At 42.4% G+C, this 26,782-nt stretch overlaps 1 protein-coding gene across 3 annotated transcripts in view; it reads left to right on the top strand.

Annotated features, from left to right (window-relative positions):
• adamts17 (ADAM metallopeptidase with thrombospondin type 1 motif, 17) overlaps window positions 1–26,782 on the top strand; it is a 435,095-nt gene that overhangs the window by 172,060 nt on the left and 236,253 nt on the right. The window lies entirely within an intron of this gene.

Below are 26,782 nucleotides of genomic sequence, written 5' to 3'. Positions count from 1 at the left end.
ATCTACCTGGGTACTGTGGTCTGAAACCTGACTTAGGTTATCTTTCCTCTGACCTGGAGTACGATGACTCTCTCCAGAACGAATTGCTGTGGCTTGTGAATCAGTGGTTGAAAAGACCATATCATCTGTGCTTGGTGAAGTAATTTCATCTTCATCCACTGGGATGGAATTGCACTTCAACTTTGCTTGGTGGACTTGTAAACCTTTAACACTCTCCCACACCAACACATTGGACACTCAGATCCTCTTATCCTAGCTCTTGGTTGTAGTTGTTCCCTGTAATTAACTGTATCTGTCCGATTGGGTCCATCATTCTCCCTCCCTCTCAGAGGACCCCGAGGGTATGTTCCTCCGTGTAAACTAGAAGCTTCAAGGGGTGGGTGCTCTTCTGAGGTGGTGCCCGGACTGCCAATCCCAACACCCCCAGTGCCAGTCTTTCCTGGCTGTCTGCTGCCTCTCCACACTGTCACTGGACTATTCCCGGTTGCCAACCAAGCTATTCCTGGTAGTCAATATTGTCAGAAGTATTGCTGCAGATCATGATTTACGGTCAAGTATATAGAGCCATTGTAAAATCATGGAGCTCCCACTGCGATAACAGTCACTATCAAAGGAGCGAGAAGAACTCAGTGTGTCAGGCACATCTATGGAAGGGAATGGACAGTTGGCCTTTCAGGTCAAGACCCTTCATATAGACTGAAGAGTCCGGATGAAGGGTCTCTACCCAAAACGTTGACTGTGAATTTACCCCAACAGATGCTGCCTGACCAGCTGAGTTCCTCCAGTGACGTGTGTTGCTCCAGATTCCAGCATCTGCAGTCTCTCAGTTCTCCACAGCTCAATTCTATTCTGGCTTGAGGTGAATGATTATGATGCTCAGGAAAGTGGATGTGTCAGGACTCGAGTTCTGTGGCCACAGTTACAGGTCAAGCCACGTGTCACTGTGGAGCACCTTCCCAGCCTGCCTTCAGTGGTCAAACGTTGTCCTTGGACTCCATCATTCCATTCAGTTTCCCCGTCACAGCTGGTGATGTTAGGTGCATCATCAAGAAGGGGGTGCTGTCACTGTGTTGGGTTTGAGGTGAGCTCCACTGGGGGCCTGGGATTTTGGGTGGGTGTGTGGAAGGGTTTTAAAGTCCATAGTTGGTGGATGTGCTTTGTCATTTGTCAGCTCGTGGAGTTCTTCATGGAGGTTCAGTGTGGGCTCAGACAGGAAAGGCAATGTAAATTCAGTGCTCAGAATGACTAACTGGAGTTAGATGTCCCCATTTTGTGTGGTGCACTCTGTTGTGTTGAGCAACAGTCTTGAGCTGTTGAGTAGACTAGAGTCAGCTGTGTTCAGAATTCACCATTATTCAGTGAATCACGGCATGGGTAAGACAGTTCTGGGCTGATATTGTATTAGATTATCGAGCAGTTACCACTGTAGAGCTGAACCAAGTTTTTCTCCAGCCTTCAGTGTTTAGAGAGGACAGCTGAAATGACAATCTTGATAGTTTTCAGGTAGAGTCTCTGCTGGCTGAGGTTATTTTCCAAGCATGTAGATTTTCACTGAGTGTTTCTCAAACCCTGAAGTTCTTTAGCAACCCAAAAAAAACACTTGAACTCGGGTCAGGTAGTGCCTATGGAGAAAAATGGGGAGTCAACATTTCAGGTCCAGACCCTCCATCTGGTCCACATTGAAGGGTTTTGACCCAGATCATTGACTGTCCATTTCTCTCCATGGATGCTGCCTGACTCCTCCAGTGTTTTGTATGTTGCTTCAGATTCCAGTGTCTGCAGTCTCTTGTAGGTCTTTAGCCTGGCACATAGGGACAAGCCTCAGTATATGTAACAGCCTGTGTCTGTGGGAGGAAAGGCACTGGAGGACACTTTGCTGAGAGCCAGTAATAGTTATAGAAACATACATCATGAAAACAGCCCATTTGGCCCAAATTGTCTGTGCTGACCAAGGTGTCAACTTGAGCTAGTCCCATGTTTGGTCTATATCTCTTGCAGCCTTTCCTATCCATATACTGATCAAAATGTCTTTTAAATGTTGTTCTTGTAATTGTCTTAAGCTACTTTCTCTGGCAGCTCATTCTATCTACACACTACTCTCTGCATGAAAAAGATGCCCCTCCGGTCCATTTTAATTTTCACCTTGCACCTGTGCCCTCTAGTTCTAGATCCCCTTTCCCAGGAAAAGACTGTGTGCAATCACCCTATCTATTGTCCCCAAGGGTGGACATTATTGATTGCTCTGCGGCGGATGTGGGATCAATACTCAATTTCCAGGGCTGAGAGGCTTATTGCCAACCTCAGCTTTCTAGCATAGTAGCATGACCTTTCCAAAGGATTGGCGTTGCTTGTGACAGAGTTAAACTTCTAACAAATATTCCTTGCTCAGCTTCTTTTTGTAAACAAGAACCAGTCTTCAGTTCTTAATGTAAATTTCAAGCAATAATCAGTCTGAAGTTAGAAGGACAGCTTTGCAGACAAAGAACACTGTCTACAGAGCACAGGTTGCTAGCCCACAGCAGGGGACTGGCTGCTCAAGGGATAGGGTCTACCATGTGAAGTGACCATGAGGTGTTCTCCTCTGCATCAGCTAAATGTAAGACATTGGAGTTATGTTAACTGCCATGCATTAAACCAGGCAACTACAGTGAAGTTATTAGCATAATTGTGATAGACATCAGGGAAGGTTCAAGACCAGGCTTATTTTGTCATTTAGCATGGTATGATCAATCAATAGTTGGAATATTTGTGTACTCAGAGAGTCAGCCCTCACAGCATTAATTTTGGGTTTCTGGGATCTCTGTCCCCAGAAGCTTTTAGACCATCTGAGTGAATTACTTTGTCCCAGCAAAGGTACTTGTAACACATTCCATGGAAGTTATGTTAGTTAGTAATAAAACAGCATAAATGTTAGAAAGCATTGGGGATTGTTAGGAATAACAAAAGAATATTAGAAAAAAAACAGAGAAAAAATAGAATTCATTCCTCAACCTTTGGTTTCTGCAATGGAACAACTTGTTTGTATACGCAAACATGAGGAAATCTGCAGATGCCTAGGCCTCCTGTCCCATGATCCTGTCGTATCCCTTTTACCAATCAACTGTCCAGCTCTTGGCTCCATCCCTCCCCCTTCTGTCTTCTTCTATCATTTTGGATCTTCCTCCTCCCCCTCCCACTTTCAAATCTCTTACTAGCTCCTCTTTCAGTTAGTCGTGATGAAGGGTCTCGGCCCAAAACGTTGACTGTACCTCTTCCTAGAGATGCTGCCTGGCCTGCTGCGTTCACCAGTAACTTTTATGTGTGTAACTTGTTTGTATGTTCTTTTAGTGTGTAGCATTGTACCTGAGTTTGGAAATGATTTGTGGTTAAAAATATTTTGGAAATTAGAAATCTTTTATAAATCAGAAATTCTCTGTGTGTATCAAATGTGTGTTAAGAATTATTTGTTTAAATTTAAATGTATATTATTAAAAATGAAATAAATTGTATTTAAGCTACTTTGTTAGCTGGAAACCTTAGTAGGGAGTGGGGACCCCTCTTTTAAATAGAACCATAGAACATTACAGCACAGAAACAGGCCTTTTGGCCCTTCTTGGCTGTGTCGAACCATTTTTCTGCCTAGTCCCACTGACCTGCACCTGGACCATATCCCTCCATACACCTCTCATCCATCTACCTGTCCAAGTTCTTCTTAAATGTTAAAAGTGAGCCCGCATTTACCACTTCATCTGGCAGCTCACTCCACACTCCCACCACTCTCTGTGTGAAGAAGCCTCCATAGTAGGTATTGGCAGCTAGACCTCACTGCAGTGACTAGACAAGGAAGCAAGCTAGTCCTTGAAGAGGAGGTTGACACACTATGACCTCCCTGTTGTGAGGGTAACCATAGGTACCTATATCGGATACAGCTTAGCATCTCCTTTTGAGTTTAGGGCTTTGTGGACACTGAACCTAATACCACCACAGGTGGCCTGATCTTCACATGCACAGATACCTGTTGATTGATAGTCATGGAATTAACTAGTTTAATTATTTATTTAGAGATACAGTGGCCCAACAAGCTGCACTGCCTAGTAGCCCACCTAGTTAACCCTAGTCTAATCACAGGGCAATTTACAAGGACCAACTAACCTACTAACTGATACGTCTTTGGAACATGGGAGGAAACCAGAGCACCCGGAGGAAAGCTGCACACCCACAGAAAGGACATACAAACTTCTTACAGACAGCAGTGGAATTGAACTCTGAACTCCGAAACCCCGAAATGTAATAGCGGCATGCTAACCGCTATAGAAACATAGAAACATAGAAAATAGGTGCAGGAGTAGGCCATTCGGCCCTTCGAGCCTGCACCGCCATTTATTATGATCATGGCTGATCATCCAACTCAGAACCCCGCCCCAGCCTTCCCTCCATACCCCCTGACCCCCGTAGCCACAAGGGCCATATCTAACTCCCTCTTAAACATAGCCAATGAACTGGCCTCAACAGTTTCCTGTGGCAGAGAATTCCACAGATTCACCACTCTCTGTGTGAAGAAGTTTTTCCTAATCTCGGTCCTAAAAGGCTTCCCCTCTATCCTCAAACTGTGACCCCTCGTTCTGGACTTCCCCAACATCGGGAACAATCTTCCTGCATCTAGCCTGTCCAATCCCTTTAGGATCTTATATGTTTCAATCAGATCCCCCCTCAATCTTCTAAATTCCAACGAGTACAAGCCCAGTTCATCCAGTCTTTCTTCATATGAAAGTCCTGCCATACCAGGAATCAATCTGGTGAACCTTCTTTGTACTCCCTCTATGGCAAAGATGTCTTTCCTCAGATTAGGGGACCAAAACTGCACACAATACTCCAGGTGTGGTCTCACCAAGGCCTTGTACAACTGCAGTAGTACCTCCCTGCTCCTGTACTCGAATCCTCTCGCTATAAATGCCAGCATACCATTCACCTTTTTCACCGCCTGCTGTACCTGCATGCCCACTTTCAATGACTGGTGTATAATGACACCCAGGTCTCGTTGCACCTCCCCTTTTCCTAATCGGCCACCATTCAGATAATAATCTGTTTTCCTATTTTTGCCACCAAAGTGGATAACTTCACATTTATCCACATTAAATTGCATCTGCCATGAGTTTGCCCACTCACCCAACCTATCCAAGTCACCCTGCATCCTCTTAGCATCCTCCTCACTGCTAACACTGCCACCCAGCTTCGTGTCATCCGCAAACTTGGAGATGCTGCATTTAATTCCCTCATCCAAGTCATTAATATATATTGTAAACAACTGGGGTCCCAGCACTGAGCCTTGCGGTACCCCACTAGTCACCGCCTGCCATTCTGAAAAGGTCCCGTTTATTCCCACTCTTTGCTTCCTGTCTGCTAACCAATTCTCCACCCACACCAATACCTTACCCCCAATACCGTGTGCTTTAAGTTTGCACACTAATCTCCTGTGTGGGACCTTGTCAAAAGCCTTTTGAAAATCCAAATATACCACATCCACTGGTTCTCCCCTATCCACTCTACTAGTTACATCCTCAAAAAATTCTATGAGATTCGTCAGACATGATTTTCCTTTCACAAATCCATGCTGACTTTGTCCGATCATTTCTCCGCTTTCCAAATGTGCTGTTATCACATCCTTGATAACTGACTCCAGCAGTTTCCCCACCACCGACGTTAGGCTAACCGGTCTATAATTCCCCGGTTTCTCTCTCCCTCCTTTTTTAAAAAGTGTGGTTACATTAGCCACCCTCCAATCCTCAGGAACTAGTCCAGAATCTAACGAGTTTTGAAAAATTATCACTAATGCATCCACTATTTCTTGGGCTACTTCCTTAAGCAGACCATCTGGCCCTGGGGATTTATCTGCCTTCAATCCCTTCAATTTACCTAACACCACTTCCCTACTAACATGTATTTCACTCAGTTCCTCCATCTCACTGGACCCTCTGTCCCTTACTATTTCTGGAAGATTATTTATGTCCTCCTTAGTGAAGACAGAACCAAAGTAATTATTCAATTGGTCTGCCATGTCCTTGCTCCCCATAATCAATTCACCTGTTTCTGTCTGCAGGGGACCTACATTTGTCTTTACCAGTCTTTTCCTTTTTACATATCTATAAAAGGTTTTACAGTCCGTTTTTATGTTCCCTGCCAGTTTTCTCTCATAATCTTTTTTCCCCTTCCTAATTAAGCCCTTTGTCCTCCTCTGCTGAACTCTGAATTTCTCCCAGTCCTCAGGTGAGCCACTTTCTCTGGCTAATTTGTATGCTACTTCTTTGGAATTGATACTATCCCTAATTTCTCTTGTCAGCCACGGGTGCACTACCTTCCTTGATTTATTCTTTTGCCAAACTGGGATGAACAATTGTTGTAGTTCATCCATGCAACCTTTAAATGCTTGCCATTGCATATCCACCGTCAATCCTTTAAGTGTCATTTGCCAGTCTATCTTAGCTAATTCACGTCTTATACCTTCAAAGTTACCCCCTTTAAGTTCAGAACCTTTGTTTCTGAATTAACTATGTCACTCTCCATATTAATGAAGAATTCCACCATATTATGGTCAGTCTTACCCAAGGGGCCTCTCACGACAAGATCGCTAATTAACCCTTCCTCATTGCTCAAAACCCAGTCCAGAATAGCCTGCTCTCTAGTTGGTTCCTCGACATGTTGGTTCAAAAAACCATCCCGCATACATTCCAAGAAATCCTCTTCCTCAGCACCTTTACCAATTTGGTTCACCCAGTCTACATGTAGATTGAAGTCACCCATTATAACTGCTGTTCCTTTATTGCACACATTTCTAATTTCCTGTTTAATACCATCTCCGACCTCACTACTACTGTTAGGTGGCCTGTACACAACTCCCATCAGCGTCTTCTGCCCCTTAGTGTTACGCAGCTCTACCCATATCGATTCCACACCTTCCCGGCTTATGTCCTTCCTTTCTATTGCGTTAATCTCTTCTTTAACCAGCAACGCCACCCCACCTCCCCTTCCTTCATGTCTATCCCTCCTGAATATTGAATATCCCTGAACGTTGAGCTCCCATCCCTGGTCACCCTGGAGCCATGTCTCTGTGATCCCAACTATATCATAATCATTAATAACAATCTGCACTTTCAATTCATCCACCTTATTACGAATGCTCCTTGCATTGACACATAAAGCCTTCAGGCGCTCTTTTACAACTCTCTTAGCCCTTATACAATTATGTTGAAAAGTGGCCCTTTTTAATGCTTGCTCTGGATTTGTCGGCCTGCCACTTTTACTTCTCTCTTTTGTACTTTTTGCTTCTACGCTCACTTTACACCCCTCTGTCTCTCTGCACTGGTTCCTATCCCTCTGTTGTGAACAAACCTCCTCACGCCTAGCCTCTTTAATTTGATTCCCCCCCCCAACCATTCTAGTTTAAAGTCACCTCAGTAGCCCCCGCTAATCTCCCTGCCAGAATATTGGTCCTCCTAGGATTCAAGTGTAACCCGTCCTTTTTGTACAGGTCACGCCTGCGCCAAAAGAGGTCCCAATGATCCAAAAACTTGAATCCCTGCCCCCTGCTCCAATCCCTCAGCCACGCATTTATCCTCCACCTCATCGCATTCCTACTCTCACTGTCGCGTGGCACAGGCAGTAATCCTGAGATTACTACCTTTGCGGTCCTTTTTCTCAACTCCCTTCCTAGCTCCCTATATTCTCCTTTCAGGACCTCATCCCTTTTCCTACCTATGTCATTGGTACCTATATGTACCACGACCTCTGGCTCCTCACCCTCCCACTTCAGGATATCTTGGACACGATCAGAAATATCCCAGACCCTGGCACCAGGGAGGCAGACTACCATCCGGGTCTCTGGACTGCGTCCACAGAATCGCCTATCTGACCCCCTTACTATCGAGTCCCCTATCACAACTGCCCTCCTCTTCCTTGCCCTACCCTTCTGAGCTACAGGGCCAGACTCTGTGCCGGAGTGGTGCCCGTAGTGGTAGGATTATCACTTAGCAGCTGATTCTGGAGAGGATTACAGCTCAGCGGTAAAGGGTAGATCAGTTTACCCGGCTCCTATCCTGGCTTGTAGCACCACCGTGAGTAGTCAGTGTCAGGGCCTGACTACAGCACTCCCAATCCGTGCAAAAGCCACCTGGTGAGCTGTTATCATTGTGCCTTGGGTTGGGCTCTGTCCACGTTAGCAGGCAAGGTTAAGGAACATAGGAATTAGGAACAGGATTAGGCCGCCTGGTCTCCATCGAGCTTGCTCTGCCATTCAGTGAGGTTTAAACTCCAACTACCTGTCTCTTCTCCATAATCCATAATTCCCTTTCTGTGCAAAAATCCATCTCAATGTACCTTAAATATTTTAATGAGATAGCCTGTACTGCTTCTCTAGGCAGAAAATTCCACAGATTCACTGCTGCAAAGGAAAAGCATTTCCTCCTCACCTCAATCCTAAATATACTCCCCCAAATCTTGAAGCTATGTCATCCAATTCTAATCTCACCTGCCAGTGGAAACAAACGTCCTAACTCTAGTTTATCGATCCCTTTCATAATTTAATATACTTCTCTAAGATTCCCTCTCATTTTTATGAGAGACAGTAGCTGTCTGCTTGGCAATAGCCACTGTCCTGGATTACGACCATATCTCTGGAGTGTTTCCACTGCTGTGGATATTGGTAAACAACTCTGCTGGTTACTTCCTTGATGCGGTTTGTTGTTCTTTGGGAATTTGGGATGGATTCCATTGGCTCCAGCTGGTTTCCTTGGCTTATTTGCCTTCAAGGCACAGTGTGATCCTTCCTTCCTGGAGGGGTATTGGTATTGGCGTAGTATTGTCACTTGTACCAGGATACAGTGACAAGCTTATCTTGTGTAGTGTTTCTGCAGATCACATCATTGCACAGTGTATTCAAATAAGGTAAAGCAATAATTATGCAGAATCAAGTCTTAAAGCTATCGAAAGAGTGCAGTGCTGGTAAACGATGAAGTGCAAGATCATAACAAGGAAGATTGTGAGACCAAGAGCCTATCTTATTGCACAGAAGGTCTTTTCAAGAATCTGAGAACAGTGGGATAGAAGCTGTCCTCAAGTCTGATGGTATGTGCTTTCAGGCTTTTCTGCGACACTGCGGAGAGGTGGTTTGCCTGCCTGCCTGTCACACTCACAGGAACCCTGCATCCTTGGTTGTTGCTGCAGATGTCAGCTACACCAGGAGTCTCTGCGTCTCCTGAGCACTCTGCAGAAAGAGGTGAGGGGTGGGGGGGCGGTGGTTAGCAGCACAGTGAAGCAGCAGATACCGCAGCTGCCAAGCACTGCCAGAGACGTGGGCTCCATCCTGATCTCCTGTGTTGCTGCGTATGGTTTACACAAACTCCCTGTGACCGGGCGAGATTTCCCCTTCACAACCCAAAGGCCATCTGGTAGGTTTATAGGTCGCTGAATGTTCTCTCTGTTGTAGGTGGTGAGTGAATTGAGAGTTGATCAGCACATGAGAAGGAATAGATTACAGGAAGATAAACTGCATTGATGATGTGATTGTTCTGAGAGCTGACACAGATGCACCTTTAAAAAAGTAACTTGGCAAAATGGGACAGCAGAGTGGCACAGCTGCTTCAGTGGAGAAGACCTGGCTTCAATCCGAACCTCTGGAACTGCCTGTGTGGAGTTTTCAGGGTTTTTTTGTGACCAGACAGGTTTCATCTGAGTGCTCCGTTTCCTCCCATATCCCAGTTTGATAGGGTAAATTGATCACTGTAAAATATCCCTAGTGGGAAGGTGAGTGATAGAATTTGAGGGAGCTGTTAGGAATGTGGGGAGAATAAAATGGGTTTGGGTAGGATTCATGCAAAAATGGTTGCTTGATGGTCAGCACAGGTTCGATGGGCTGAAGAGCCTGTTTTCATGCTGCCTCTGTTTCCCACCACTGCGTGCAAGGAGTCTGCAGGTTCTCCCCTGTGACTGCTTGGGTTTCCTCCAGGTGTTCTGATCTCCTCCCATAATCCAATGACATACTGGTTGGGAGGTTAATGGTCATTGTAAATTGTCCCGTGATTAGGCTAGGATTAAGTTGGGAGATTGTCGGGCAACGCGGCTCTAAGGGCTGAAAGGGCCTACTCCACACGGTATGTCAATAAATAAATGATTCTATGAATGAAATTAGCACTCTCCAGTGTTTTTCATGAGAGATTCTCCATCACAGAAGCTGTGATGTGCTCTTGCCACTTCCTCACACTCTTCCAGGAACCTTTCACCTTCTGCAGGCCAATATAGATGTGGTTCCTCTAAGTGACAATCATCCCAGTTTTAACACAGGGAACCAGTCTAGAGATTGCCAATATTCTAGATCCAATGGTGTGATGTCTCGGCAATGTTAACCGGAATTGGGGAGGCACTAGATCATTGGCTGCTGGCAGTAGCTCAGTCTCACTCCCTTAGACCAGGGGAGATCATTTACCATAGTTAAGCCTTTGGTATAGAATCTTTCACCCTCAGCTACACCTTCTGTAGCCTGGCAATGTTAATTTATTCAGAAACATAGAAAAGTAGGGAAAGGTGTCCTTTGACCCTGCTCTTCCATTATGTGCTGTTGTAGCTTATCCTCTATCCATCTCAATATATATAAAAAAGGAAAAACATAGAAAGCCCGCAGCACGATACAGGCCCTTCGGCCCACAATGCTGTGCCAAACATGTACTTGCTTTAGAAATTACCTAGCATTACCTCTGTTTTTCTAAGTTCCATGTACCTATCCAAGAAGTCTCTTAAAAGACCCTATTCTTGCTCTCTGCTCATAGACCTCAATGCTGTTTGTGCTTTGAAATCTGTATTTTTAAATGGATTCAGTTACTTGTCCTCCACTATATTCTACTGTCAGGAATTGCACAAGTTCACAAATAGCTGGTTGAAGGAATTTCTCTTTGTTTACTCCAATATGTCCTACTCTATATCCTGAGACAGTCACACGAGGTTCTAGGTCTCCCAACCAGAATATGCATCCACCCAGCAATTGTGTTGAGTCCTGGGAGAATTGTGTATGCTGTGGTGAGATCCCATCTTATTCTTCCAAAAAACTCCAGTGAATGTGGGCCTAGTTACTCAATCTCATCTCCTGGAATTGTCTTTCCATCCAGGAATCTTCATGGTGGATATTAGATTATTAGATTATGAGGACACGCAGTCCTCTTTTATTGTCATTTAGTAATGCATGCATTAAGAAATGATACAATGTTTCTCCAGAATGATATCATGGAAACACATGACGAACCGACTTAAAAACTAACAAAAACCACATAATTATAACATATAGTTACAACAGTGCAAAACAATACCGTAATTTGATAAGAACAGACCATGGCACGGTAAAAGTCTCAAACATTCTCGGAAGTCCCATCATCTCACACAAATGGTAAACCTCCAGCGCCGCCAACTAGGGGCCTTCCCTCCGGAGATTCTCAATTGCACAGTAGCAGCGGCAGTGAACCGGGCATTTCAGAAATTTCTCCAGATGTTCCTCTGTGCCTTCTGACGTCTGTCTCCATTAAATCAGAATTGTGCACAGCATCCTATTTACAATTACGATATCATTTCACCGGAGAGCTGCGCGCACTGTGTCGCGCCGCCATCTTCTCCATGAACACACCAGCCAGTTGGTCGGCACAGGTCTTCAGTACTCAGCCAGGTATTCCACTCAGACTGGATGCTTTCCTTCGATTCACCCTCTTGAAGGTAGCATGTGATATACTGAGACCAAAGGATCATCGGGAGATGTGGGGGTGTGCAATGTTTCCTCCATGTTCTGGTGGTCAAAACAAACATAGAAGGCATTGAACTCATCTGGAAGAGATGCTCTCCTTTCTCCCATGTCGCTTGATTTAATTTTGTAGGAGGTTATGGCATTTGTACCCTGTTGAGCATCCCTCGTTGATTCCAGTTTCCTCAGGAATCTTCACTTCGCCCATGAGATGGTTTTCTGGGGATCATACCTGCCTCTCTTGTAGCATTCTTGATCTCCAGAGTTGAATGCCTCTGATCCTGCCTTCAGCAAGTAAGGAAGGCAAATGCAATGTTAACATTCATTATGAGAGGACTTGTACATAAAAACAAGGATGTATTGCTGAGGCTTTATAAGATATTGGTCAGTCTGCACTTGCTGACATGAGAGAAGGTCCAGAGGAAGTTCACAAGAATGATCCTGGGAATGACAGGGTTCAGGTATCTGGAGTGTTTGATGGTTCTGGGCCTGTACCTGCTGGAGTTTAGAAAAATGAAGAGGGAATCTCATTGAAACCTACCAAATATTGAAAGGCCTAGATAGGGTGGACATGAAAAGGAAGTTTCCTATAGTGGGGGAGTCAAGGACTAGAGGACGCAGACTGAGAATGGAAGGACCCCCCCTCCCCTTTAGAACTGAGATGATGAAGAATTTCTTTAACCGGAGGGTGGTGAATCTGTCTAATTCATTGCCCCAGGTTGCTGTGCAGGCCAAATCATTGGATATATTTAAAGAGAAGGTTGATAGGTTGTTAATAAGTAAGGATGGCAAAAGTTATGGGTAGAAGGCAGGAGAATGTTGTCAAGAGGGATAATAAATCACCTATGATGGAATGGCGGAGCGGACTTAATGGACCAAATAACCTAATTCTGCTCCTTGGTCTCTCTTCTTGCTCAGTATGACCTCTGCCAATCAGTCAAGAAATGTTGCTGTGATCTGGTAGTGGCTATTGTTGAGGTTTGTGACTTCAAAACATTAAACTGATAAAAAGCAATAAAAAGACAGGAGTCCAAAATGATGTAAGTAGCAGTTTATGTTTTTACTTTAAATGAATCATGCACGTATCAAGTGTTAGTGCCGTGAAGTACACAATTCATGGATTTTTTTACATATAACCATAATGAATTATATAAGCGGTAAAGAATATATTAAATCAAACAATATATTTACAAGATTACTCAAGTATTGTTGAAATATTAAATACACTATTTAATATGTGCTTCAACTGTTTGGGTGATATAGATACATGTAACACCAAGTGTAGTTAGATAGTTTGAATGAGCAAGTTGTGTGAGTTCAAGTTCACTATGTTTTTGTGGTGCTCCTGTATGCGTTCACTATTTGTTTTTGTGGTGCTCATGTATACTGCATTACATAGGTTTAAAATAAGGAATGGATATAACAAGCTGACGATGAGGTTGAATTGAAAGATAAACAAAAAAAGGAAGTTAAAAATAATGAAATAATACAAATAAAACCTCAGATGCTGGAAATTCTAAGTAAAAATGAAAATGCTTGCAATACAGGAGTGTGAACAGTTTGTGTGGTGAATCCATGAGTTTCTGACTAATCAGTTTAACTTTTACCATGCGGAGATTAGTTTATGTCACAATGTTGGAACAACAGTAATCAGACCAAGGGCAGAGGGGATATAACACTGTGGTATGTGAGCATAACTCGTATGTCACTGCGAGTAGGAGCTAGACATATTGACTGCTCAGACTTGAACTCCATTTGAAACCCACTGTGTTAACCTTTAGTTTATATATAGAAAGCACAAAAATGTATTTTCAAGCAGAAAATATCTCTACTGATGAGAGTGAAGATAATATACATAAAAAGAATAATGTTGCTCAAGAACTCAATAAAGCCATTCTTCTAACTGAAATATATATGTTATGTTAGCGGATCTTTTAATGAAATGGAAAGCAAAAAATGTAGCATTTGTAGCGGGAGTGAATCAGTGCACTTTTTCAACCTGAAACATCCTTTCCCACCAGAAATGTTGCTTGACCTGTTGAGTCTGATAGCCTGGTTGTGGTTTAACTACATGGAATCTTGGTTTGGTCTTGTGTGTAAATCTAAACATGAAGCAGCAAATGAATGTGATTCCAACACTTTAAGTTCTTCATAGAGGAGGAGCAGGAAGCCACAAAAATCAAGTTTATATGTCACCAGAACCCATTCCAACAAAGGGAAATTAGACATGAGAAATTGCAGTAGTGGTAGAAATGGCAGACAGAAGTCTGTTTAAGTGGTCAGTGCATCACTGTGAGCTTTGATGCAGTACAGATTGCTCAATCATGGGGAAACACATACTCACCAGCAGCACTGATGCAGAATACAGTGCTGTTTGAATGTACTGTATCTGGGTGAAGCATCGGAGACGATAGACTGGATGAAATGGTTAGAAAAATGTAATGGTCTGTAAGTAGAAGCAGCTGGTGGCACTAATCAACTAAATGTGATGAGCAGAAGTTGGCTTAGTGGAACGAGGAATTCTTCACACACTTTGATAAAGTAATGTAAAAGCACACAGAAATGTTTCAGGATAGCTATGCACTGACCACAGATTTAAAAGATACTATTTCATATCAAGTTCTCAGTGCAAAACCATCCTAGCCTGTGCCTCAACCGCCATTGTGTTGAGGAAACTCAGAGAGGGTGAGTTAGATAAATTAGGATGACTTAGGTTATGATTTTAAAACATTCCTTAGATTTGGGGAAAAGTTGCATTCAATACGGAAATGGTTTCGAATAGCTCCATTAGAATGGAAAATTATTTCTCCAGAGAAGAGAAATTTCTTTCACAAGAAGCCCTGGAAAACAAATTTACATGTGATCAGAACAAGTTACAACACAGCATTTACAGTATCAGCAGAATATGCAGAAAGGATGACTACTATTCTAACAGTGTGTAAATCCTTTATTCAAAAAGGGAGCTAACTATAGGCCAGTTAGCTTAACATTTGTGGTGGGGAAAAGGTTAAAATCTACAGTCTTATTAAAAATAGTATAGCAGGGGCAAGGTCATATGAGTGGGAGTGGGAAATCATGTTTAATGAAAATCTTTGAAGATGTAACACGTACTGTGGATCAAGGGGAGCCAGTGGACGTCCTGTACTTGAATTTGGAAAAGGTATTTGATAAGGTGCCATATCAAAGATTGTTATGGAATATAAAAGTTCATGGTGTAGGAAGTAACATAATGGCAAGGTTAGAAGATTGCTCTTGAGGTCAGTGTCCTAGTTAATGAAGGCCAGTAACCCACATACTACAGGGATTGTTGCAGGGCATCAGATGTTTACAATGTATATAAATCACATGATGAAGTAACCAAAGTATGAGTGTTTAATTTACTGATGAGATAAAAATGGGGGGGGGGGAGAGGGGGGAAGTAAATTGTGAGAGGTATGGGCAACAAAAGTTGAAAGATAAACTTTGATCACATTGAGTGGGCAAAGGATCTGGCAAATGACCATAATGAAGGAAAATGTAAAGCTGTCCATTTTAGCAGTGAAAATAAAACAAAAGCATAATATCTCAATGGTTGATTGCTGAGCAGTAAGGTACAGAGGGATCCAAGCATCTTAGCGCATGACTTATAAAAGGTTAGTGTGCACGTATAGAAGTGGGTTACAGTTTGCTTAACAGAGATGATAATGACTTTCTAGTTAAAGCCACAGAAAATACTCAGACAATACAAAGCATACATTTCTAAAATAAGTCAGTGCATGTTCTCAAGATCTGGATGGGTCCAAGTGTGAATGTGCATTTATTTTATAATGGACAATCAAGAAAGTCGGAAGAGGAGACATGGAATAATCATCCTCAATGAGCCAAGCGGGTGAATCTGATGAGTTATATTCAGAACACACTGGTAACATAAATACATGGATACTACCAGGAGGTTTGCATATTGGCCAAGATCTTGGAAGTTTGGTCAACACCTCTATCTCAACAACACTATCTTCTATTGATAGTGCAGAACAAATAGAGTAAAGTCAGCTCTACAGACACAGAGGGAGCAGACAGGACCATTTCAAAGACTGTGCAATAACTTTTGTCAGCAAGCCGATGGCAAATTTCTTGACCTTTTAGCTCTTCTTTGTAATGCATTGAAATTTGGCTTGTGGGACCATAGACAACATAAATGGTTCAACTGAGTAATTTAGAAAATCAACAGAATGTTATGAATTCTTGCTAGGAGAGTTGAATGTGAATGTAAGGAAGCTGTGCTCCTGTTATATTAGAACATTGGTGAGATCACGTTTGGATTATTGTGTACAAGATCGGTCTCCTTATTTAAAGATGAATATTAATGAGTTGGAAGCAGGTCAAGGAAAGTTTATTAGATTCTGACGTAGAATTAATTAATTTATTTAGTGATGCAGTGTGGAGTAGGCCCTTTCAGCTCTTCGAGCCACGCCGCCTCAGCAACTGCCAACAATTAACCCCTAACCTACCCAGTATGCCTTTGGACTGTGGGAGGAAACCAGAGGACCTGGAGAAAATCCACATATTTCACAGGGAGGATGTACAGAGATGCCTTACAGAATGGCGCCAGAATTGAACTCTGAACTTTGCAACTCCCCTAACTGTAGTAGTGTCATGCTTACAGCTACGCTACCATGGAACCATTGGCAGGTTGCCATATAAGGAAAGAATGAACAGACTAGGCTTATATCCCTCAGAGTTGAGTAGAATGAGAGATTACATAACTGAAACATAAGAACTTAAGGGGTAGGACAGGGTGGATATGGAGACGATGTTTTTTTTTGTAGGAGAATCTGGAACTAGGGGTTACTATATTAAAAAAAATCAGAATCATCCGTTTATGAAGTGAAATCCTTTTCTGAAAATCGCCAGTCTTTGCAACATCCTTCCTCAAAGGGAGATTTTGAATATTTCTGAAGTAGAGGTAACTAGATACATGATTAGTAAGGGAATAAAGATTACCAGGGATGGACGGTGGAGGTTTATAATCAGATCAGCCATGCTCTTATGAAATGACAAAGCTGACTTGAGGAGCAATTAGCTAAAACTTGTTTCTAATGTATCAAAGTACATGTATGCCATCATGTACAAAACTGAGATTTGTTTTCTTGTGGGTGTACTCAGTGAATCTGATAACCATAACAGAATGAAAGACCACAGTTAAAGAGGGCAACTGGAGAACCATTAGCCAGTACTTACTGGGGGAATCAGAGGTGGAGAGGGTCAGCAACTTTAAATACCCTGGTGTTATCATTTCACAGGACCTGTCCTGGGCCCAGCATGTAAGTGCTATTATGAAGAAAGCATGGCAGAAAACTTCTAATTCCTTAGAAGTTGGCTGATATTCAACATGACATATAAAACTTTGACAAACTTCTATAGATATGTGGTACGAATAATGACGGCTGCATCAAAGCCTGTTGTGGAAACACCAATGCCCTTGAGTGGAAAATTCTACAAAAAGTAGTGGATTCGGCCCAGCCCATTACAGGTAATGCTGTCCCCAGACTGAGCACGCCTACATGGGGCATTGTTGCCAGAAGGCAGTGACCCCACCACTCAGGACATTGTCTCTCCTTTTGCTGCTGCCATCACGAAGAAGGTACTGAAGTATCAGGACTCACACCACCATGTTCAGGAACAGATATTACCCCTCAGTTACCAATTTCTTGAACCGGAGGAGATGACTTCACTCACCCCATCACTGAACTGTTCCCACAACCTATGGATTCACTTTCAAGAACTTGTCATCTCATGTTCTCCATATTTATTGCTTATTTATTCATTATTATTATTTTTTTCTCTTTTGAACTTTGCAGTTAATGTTGAAACATTGATTAGCAATTAACTTGCTAAACTGTGGACAATATTGCTTTCCACTATAGATTATCGTCCAGCCGAGTTGCTCATCTGTAGAAAGCCATTCAGCCAAATCCTGAGAGGAGCATGGAACGAACCCATTGAGTTAGAAGCAATGTTAGGCCTCAAGTCACAAAGAGAAATGATTCAAGCAATATTGTGGAGCTTGTGTATTTGCACTACATGGAAACTCCCACACTAATGCACTCCGTTGAAGCGTTGAGTAATAGTTAAAATTGTTAATTCGTTTATTGTTGTCACATGTATGAGATACAGTGAAAAACTTTTATTTCCATGCTGTCCTGACAAATCACACCATACATTGAGGTAGGACAAATAAAAAATGGAGATATATTGTTGCTTTTAGAGAGCATCGCAGGTAGATAAACAAAGTGCAAGGACCACAAGGAGAGATCAAAAGTGTGAATGTATAGTAAGTCATTAAGTATAACACTTGGCATAAGCTCATATGAGAAGAGACTAAAAACAGGTAAATAAGCTAAATTTATAATTAATGCAAGCGTGTAGTTCAATATGTAAGGAAATACAGCATATGTATGACCCACACAATGAGCAGTTTGGTTGCAAAGTTAATGAACCAGATGTGTGTGTTCTAGCAGTTTTCTGTTGTCTATTTGTGTTTCTTTATTTACCTTAATGGGAATACATTCCAAATAAGGAAAGTGAACACAAACGCATTGTAATGAGGAGAAACAAGGTCAGGAGCAGTTTAGGATATTCGTGTTTGCCAAGGATCTTGCATTAGGTGGATCCTATTCTGATCAAGCAAACGTTAGATAACACTGCACTTGCAGAACACAGACAAATGAGCGTAAAACCCTTGCAAAGAAGTTCTGGCATCTGCTGTATTTTGCTGTCGAGTTGCTCGGTAATTAAAATCTGTGCTAAATTTGGTAATTCAGGGTATGCCACTTCAAACAGAAGACTCCTTACTACCTGGGTAGTATCATAACTGCGCAGATGGGAAGTGAAACTACTTTAATGATTTGAAACAAATTATTGGGTACTGTTACTAATGCTAGTGGGAGAGCAATAGTAGCTGCTTTGCCAGTTATAGAACAATAATTTTACTTAATTATAGTATTGAGTTGCAGAAGTGCAGACAACAATTAACAGCTTTGTGGTTGTAATTGTTGGTAATGAAAGATTAAAACAACCACGGATTGCAGCTCTCATGGTGGACCGACTAGCTACGGCAGAGAAAAGGAACCTTCTGGGTTCCTTTCCCAATCTTTGCTTTATCAGCTGATTTCAGGCAGCTCCTGTCAGTCTTGGTAACCCCCCCCCCCCCCGATTCAAAGGCAATATGGCCCAGATTCCTTAACTGCAGGTGGGGAACATTGGGGGGGGGGGCTTCTTCACACAGAGAGTGGTGGGAGTATGGAATGAGCTGCCAGACGAGGTGGTAAATGCGGGTTCTTTTTTAACATTTAAGAATAAATTGGTCAGATACATGGATGGGAGGTGTATGGAGGGATACGGTCCGTGTGCAGGTCAGTGGGACTAGGCAGAAAATGGTTCGGCACAGCCAAGGAGGGCCAACAGGCCTGTTTCTGTGCTGTAGTTTTTCTATGGTTCTATGGATTGGTACAGACATGGTTAAATTAACATTATCCCTCCCTCTCTAATAGTCCAACAATATCCTCCATCTGAGTAACATACACAAAATGCAGGAGGAACTCACCAGGTCAAGAAGCATCTAACATGCGTCCTGATGAAGGGTCTTGACTGTTTATTCTCCTGCAATAATGCTCCTGCATAACCTGCTGAGTTCCTCTTGTACCTTGTGAGTATTGCTTAACATTTCCAGCATCTGAGAATCTCTTTTGACTTTCCATCTGAACTGGCTTAGGTGAGGAAGCAAGGAGGATGTTTCAGCCTGCAAACAAGCTCTTCAGCCCACAAATTCTATACTGCCTATCCATTTTCTCCAACCCTCTATTGATCCCAAACAGGAGAAAGTCTATAGATGCTAAAAATCCAAAATAACACACACAAAATGCTGAAGGAACTCAGCAGGTCAGGGCGCATTTATGAAAGCGAATAGGTAGTCAACATTTCGGGTCAAGACCCTTCTTCAGGACTCTTTGATCCTACTGTATTTTCCCCACATTCACATCAAATAGTATTTTATTCTCGCAATGCCCCCCTCAGCTTCCCCCCCAGACCATTAATAAAATGGTTGGCAATTTATAGTAGACTATTAATCTATCAATCTGCACATCTTTTGGATGAGGGGGGAAGCTGGAACACACAGGAAAACCTATGTGGTCACCGGGAGAGAGTGCAAATTCCACATAGCCAAGACCTGAAGTCAGGATTGAATCCGGGTCTCTGGCATCATGAGGCAGTGGTTCTATCAGCAAAGCCACTGCGCTGCTCCTCTTTCGTGTTCATTTACTAGAATTGCAGTTCTCCCTGGTGATGAGCACTTTCCATTCACCCCATGGCTATGACCTCATCACGGAGCCTTGTGCAAAGTGTCCTTGCCCAATGGCGGACCAAAGGCTGTGGTGACCTTCAAAGTACATTTATTATCGAAGTATGTGTGCAGTATACAGCCCTGAAATGTGTCTTCCCCACAGACAGTCACTAAACAAACAAGAACCATGGAACCAACCTGTTCAAAAAAAATATCGAATACCAAACCCTCCCTTCTCCACATGTGCAAAAGAAATAATGCAAATGGCAACAAAAAAAAGAGTGAAAACACAGAATATAAAATACAAAATCAAAAGGCATATTTCAGTTCAGTTCAGCTCACTGGTTGTTATCTGCAGGCCACCCCGATTCAAATATCACCCATTAGTATTAACAAAAAAAAAGTGACTGGAACTACAGCACAGCATAAAAACTGAATTAGAGTCCAGATTTATAATCCATGGCAATTAAACTTTGCTCCAGCACCAGCTCCATCTACTGACAGCATCGAGTGAGGGAGAAAGAGCGAGAGAACACCACACACAGTCACCTTCTCTGGCGGCAACATGCGAGAGGTCGGTAGACAGCGCTGAATGCTTGCTGGCCCTCCTCACTCATCTCGATGATTTCAATCATCCATGGCACTTTAATCAGTGGGCTTCAGTGGACTATTCTCACGACAGCTCTTGATTTCCTGATCTGGGTGAAAGGAGCGATAGAGCCATTAGGTGATTCAGCCTCCTCCACTCAAGCAGGATCGGCATTCAGTAACTGATGGGTTGTACAGGGATCAGTACTAGAGGCTCAGTTATTTACAAACAGTGTTAATCACTTGGATAAAGGGATCTATTACACTGTAGCTAAATCTGTTGAGGCAAAGAAAGCTAAGTGGCCTTAATTTCATGGGTGTGAAGTGTGAAAGTAGGGAACTTTTGATATAACTTTGCAGGGTTCTTGTAGGAATGCCCCGTGTTCGGTGTATAGTTTTGGTCTCCACTTTTAAAGAAGTATATGCAGGTTGAGTACCCCTTATCCAAAATACTTGGGGCCAGAAGTGTTTCAGAGATTGGAATAAATAATAAAATAGTTTAGGATTGCCATAATTTCTGACTCTGAAGTTATGTGCTTTCAGTAAGCAGTCTTTGTGTTACATGTGTTCATCTCATGTATGTACTTAACAGTACAAATTGTTACACACCATTAATATAATGAAAATATAATGTTCACAGGGTAACAAAGGCAGCACAGCGACATCAGGAGAATATCTGAATCAACCTTTGTACAACAATAAACAGCGGCAGGCTTTCAGTCTCCACCTACCATGTCATGTTTTGACTAAAAGGTTACAGTACACTGTATTTATATTTTACCCTTTTTTGGTTTTATGTAAGGTATAAGAATGATCAGTATCATAGACTTGTTCTGGTGTTAGATCTTCATCTGCGACAATCTTCACTAACACATTAAATAATTTCTCTGCTGCTTCATGATCAGTAGACACTTTAAAAAAAATAATGCCATGCCTTTTCTTAAATTTCTGCAACCAGCCTGCCGAATATTCACAGTTACCATCAGTTTTAAGTTCTTTGCTTGTTTCACAATTGGCATACTGTAAAGGGGCATATGTTCACTTTGACGCTGCTGAATCCACTCTTTCAATACACGGTCGAGATCTTCAGTTTTCGCTTTATGCAGGTTTTTTCTATTTTTCATTAACATCCCATCATTACATATGTGAGGTCACTTCTGAGAATAGTCTACAGTGCGCAGAGACCTATGCATCATCCGGAAATCTTACTAGCGCTTTGTGGAATTTGCCATCTGTGACATCATGTCAGCACTCAAAAATATTTTGGATTTCGGAGGTTTTTGGATTCTAGATTTTTGGATAAGGGGTACTCAGCCTGTATAGTATTTACAATGGAGGTAATGCAGAACGAAAATAAGATTAATTCATGGAATAGAGGCATAGACATATGAAGAAAGGTTAATCGGGTTTGACTATACTCAGTGGTGTCTAAATCTAGATTTGATCTTATTGAAACATATAATATTCTGAAAAGTGGTTAAGAGGATGTACCTGGTAATGTATGGAGAACTATGGGGCACAATCACAGAACTGTGGTTGCAAGTTCAGGAGGAATTTCTCTTAGCCATTATATGGGTGCCAAGTGTTTTTGTATAAATTGCTTAACTTAGTGATCATAGAACAATTACATTGCAGAAGTAGCAGTTCAGCTATTCCTTATCCGTCCTCTTCTCATTGCCCACTAAAGGTTTTCCTTCTGGATTATTTTCCAGCTGTTTTTTGAGCACCAAAATTAAGTTTGCCACTGCTGATATACTGGCAGAGCATTCCAGAGCCTAACCACTTACTGTGTAAGGTTCTTTTGCCAAATTTTGTCTTTTTTTCTATCCCCTGGTTCATGATCAGAATCTGAATTAGAATCAGGATTAATATCACTGGCACATGTCATGAAATATGCTTTTTGCAGCAGTAAGTACATTGCAAAACATAATAATTTAAAACTAAATTGCAATAATAATATATATAAATTAATTAAGTAGTGCAACAAGAGTGCAAAAAAAGTGGGGGGGGGGAATAGTGTGGTAGTGTAACACACACAAAGTGCTGGAGGAACTCAGCAGGCCAGGCAGCATCTGTGGAAAAGAGTACAGTCCACCTTTCAGGCCGAGACCCTTCGGCAGGAGAGTGAGGTAGTGTACTTGGATTCATTGTCCATTCAGAAATCTGATGGTGGAGAGGAAAGAGTGTATGTCTTCTGTCTCCTGTGCCACCAGCTTGATGGTAGCAATGAAAAGAGTGTATATCCTGGTGATGGGGGTCCTTATTGATGGGTGCCACCTTTTTGAGCCTTCACTTTTTGAAGGTGTTCTCAATGCTGTGGAGGCGAGTGCCCAAGGTGAGTTTACAACTTACTGCAGCTTTTTCCACTTCTATGTTGTGACTCCAGATACCAGATGGTGATGCAACCAGTTAGAATGGTTTCCACTATACATATGTAAAAATTTGCAAGAGTCTTTGGTGATGTACCAATTTTCCTCAAGCTCAAAATGAAATATAGCCACTGTCACGCCTACTTTGTAATTGCATCAATTAGTTTGCAGGAACTTGGAACTGATCACAGCTGATCACTCGACTTCTCCTTCCTGAAATCTACAATCATTTCCCTGGTCTTACTGATGTAGAATGCAAGGTTGTTGTTGTGACATCACTCAACCAGCTGATCAATAACTCCTGTACCCCTCCTCATTACCATCTGAAATTCTGCCAACAATAGTTGTGTCATTGGCAAATTTGTAGATGACATTTGAGCTTTCTACCAATCAGCACAGCTTTTCTGTATCTACTTGCTGTTTTTTTTTCTGTGGGTGAGGGGAGTGAGGATTGTTATATTTGCTGTTTTCTTCTACACAGAGGGGATGGAGATTTGTTGCTATTGTCACTTTTTCTGCAGGGGAGGGATGGGGGATTCTGGGGTCTGTGAGTTTTGTTTTTCTTTTTCGTGCGTATTTTATGGCTATCTGGAGAAGAGAAATATTGGAGTTATACATGCATACTTTGACAATAAAATGAACCTTTGAACCTACATAATGTTGAAGGCCACTTTCAGATCCCTTTCACTTCAAGAAGGACAAGCCCAGCTTCTCCAGCTGCATGAAATAAAAATCAAGTAACTACAAATACTGGAAATCAGTTACATTAAAAACACAGAAAATGCTGGATACGCTCGGCCAGCCATTCAGCATCTCTGGAAAGAGAAATAGAGAAGATGTCTTGGATTCAATTTGGGAAGTGAGAAAACAAGTTAATCTTAAAAAAGGAAGGATCTAGTTCTTTCCCAGCGTATATGACGAATAAACACTTCTTGGGCTTCCAGACGAGTACAGGTATCAACTTTAACCAATGACAAACTCTGCCAATTTCATCAGGAAGGCCTAGCCACATCTAGTCTGGTGGTATATACCCCCTGTCATCTGTCCCTCCTGATTGGTTAGTCCTCATCCAATCAGATTTCCGCTGTCCCACCTTGTTTGCAATCAAATTCCAGGTCTTACTTAGAGCGAGACCATCATCCTTGTTAAAATTCTTTTCCTCGAATTTTACTTCAATGGCTTCCTTTGCCAGGCGGTCCCAAAGACATTGGCACAGCACAGTAGTTTTGTACTGTCTAAGTCAATCCTATGGCCATTGTGAATACAATGTTCTGCTCCCATTGATTTCTTAATTTTAAGATGCAGAGGAAATGGAGGTGAGAGGGACAGGAGGGAAAAGACAGCTGTGGGAAAGTGAGGTCGGGGCTACCTTGGGGATATGTTTCGGTGACGATAAAATCAGTGGCTGAATGGAGGTCATTAAAGGGAGAGTGGGTAAGAGAGGAGAAGGGTAGAGAGTCAGAGAAAGAGGTAGAGGGAGAGTCTGCGTGAGAGAGAGAGAGAAAAATTAATAAAAACAATGAATTAGATACAGTTTTGGCATGACAGGCTATGTCAATAAGAGAGAGAATCTGCAAGTCTATATCATAGATGGATTACTTAGGGTGGAATTCTTAGATACAGACCGAAAAAGTGAATTACTTAATGTTGCTGGGTTTGGTAATGAGTCCTGAAGGTTGCAACACTCCAAGGTGGTTGCGGTTGCATGGGGAAGGGCCTTAATAAAGGGCATGATTGATGGGGATAGAAGAGTGGACTAGGGAGTCCTGAAGGGAATGACTCCTTGGAAAGGGAGGGGAGGGAAAATGTGTGTGTGCTGATAGAATCCGATTCAAGCTGGCAAATGTTGAGCAGACGACCATTGATGGCAAAGACCAGTGGCTTAGAAGGTAAGTACTAAGGGACTTCTATCCTCTTGACCAGGAAGAGAGGGCATAAGAACAGAAGTATCGGAAACAGGAGAAATACAGTCAGAGTTCTGTCATCTATTCTAAAGGGGAATCACAGTTCAGGAAGAAGGAGGACATCCCAGAGAAACCCATTTAGAAAGTCTCATTATTGCAGCAAATATAATGAAGATAAGGTATCTGGGATAATGCAATCGAGTCCTTATAGAAAGAAGCATGATCAACATTGCTGTGGGAAACTATCGCTTTATAAAGGATGTCTGTCACATTTTTGCTGCATTATGATCTGTTCATTGTGATTCCTGAGACAATCTAGACAATGACAACTGAAAGCCTGCAAAGAAATTCTCTGCAGATGGTTGGGATCTCAGGACTTCAGAGGCTTATTCTGTTTCAGCGATCAAACTGGCCCGTGTACCAGAAATTATGTGAGCTGTGCCTGGTATTGAACGTAAGTAAATACGGATCCTGCAGACTCCACAGTTCTGTTTTGGCCACTTGTCTGGGAATTTGAACTCTCACTCAAGGTGAACACAGCCTGATTATGACTCCTCCAGTTCTTCAACTCCTGATGAATATTATTTTAAAAACACAAACATTTGCAAATCAATTTCCTTAAATGTATCCTTCTCCTTTCAGCCCCTGATCACGCACTTATTCGTTATTCTTGGTGTGACAACTTGTTTGATTATGCCTCCTTGCTGATCAGTTTTCACAGTTGCTGCAAGAAAATGCTGTACTTTATTTTGGAGGCTTCATGCACCATGCGGTGGTATTTTCCTTTCTACTCTCTCTTTTGCTCCATTCCCTCTCAGCTAGTAGGCAAAATCTCAAGGAATGAAAACCTGCTTGAACTTTACTGAGTAGAGAGAGTCAGCACCTCACTAAAACATCTACAGTCTGTTGCACAAAACATATTATAGAGGCACAGAGTCATACAGCACAAAACCAGGCCCTGCGGTCTGTCATATCCATGCTATCAATACTAATTCCATTTAATAGCACTTGGTTCCTAGTTTGCTGTACCTTGATGATTTCAGTAACTGTCTGACTACTTACTAAATATGGTGAGTTTCTCTGTCTCTACCACCACCTCAGGCAGTATGTTCCACATTCCATACCCCTCTTGGTGAAAAGGTTCTTCCTTTGATCCTCTTAAATTCTCTTTCCTGTTGCCTTAAACCTATGTCCTAAGCTTCATATACACTTGCTTGAAGAGATGATTTCTTTTGCCTCTTGTACGTTTGTGTACTTTTGTTTGATTCCCCTTAGTTTCCTCTGCCCAGAGAAAAACGAGCTCAGCTTATATGATCTCAGACCTGAAATACTCCATCCCAGGCAACAACTTAGTGAATCTTCTCTGCATTCACCCCAGTGCCATCACATCCTTCCTATCATGTGGCAACCATCACTCTGCACAATGCTGCAGCTGTGGTCTAAACAATGTCTTCTGGTTGTATCATCACCCCCCTTCCTTGCTTGTATCACACACAAAATGCTGGAGGAACTCAGCAGGCCAGGCAGCATCTATGGAAAAGGAGTACAGTTGACATTTCGGGCTGAGACCCTTCATCGGGACTGGAGAGGAAAAAGATGAGGGATCAGTGAGGGGATGGGTGAATAAACACAAGGTGATAGGTGAAACCAGGAGGAGTGAAGTAAAAAGCTGGGAAGTGGATTGATGAAGGAGATACAAGGCTGGAGAAGGGGGAATCTGATAGGAGAGGACAGAAGGCCATGAAAAAAGGAAAAGGGGGAGCAGCACCAGAAAGAGGTGATGGGCGGGTAAGGAGATAAGGTGAGAGAGGGAAAAGAGGATGAGGAATGGTGAAGGAGAGGGGTTTGGCAT

Source organism: Mobula hypostoma, chromosome 13, assembly GCF_963921235.1.
Source record: "Mobula hypostoma chromosome 13, sMobHyp1.1, whole genome shotgun sequence".
NCBI lineage: Eukaryota > Metazoa > Chordata > Chondrichthyes > Myliobatiformes > Myliobatidae > Mobula > Mobula hypostoma.
Note: the sequence above shows the minus strand (reverse complement) of the source record. Positions and strands in the feature narration are given on the sequence as shown.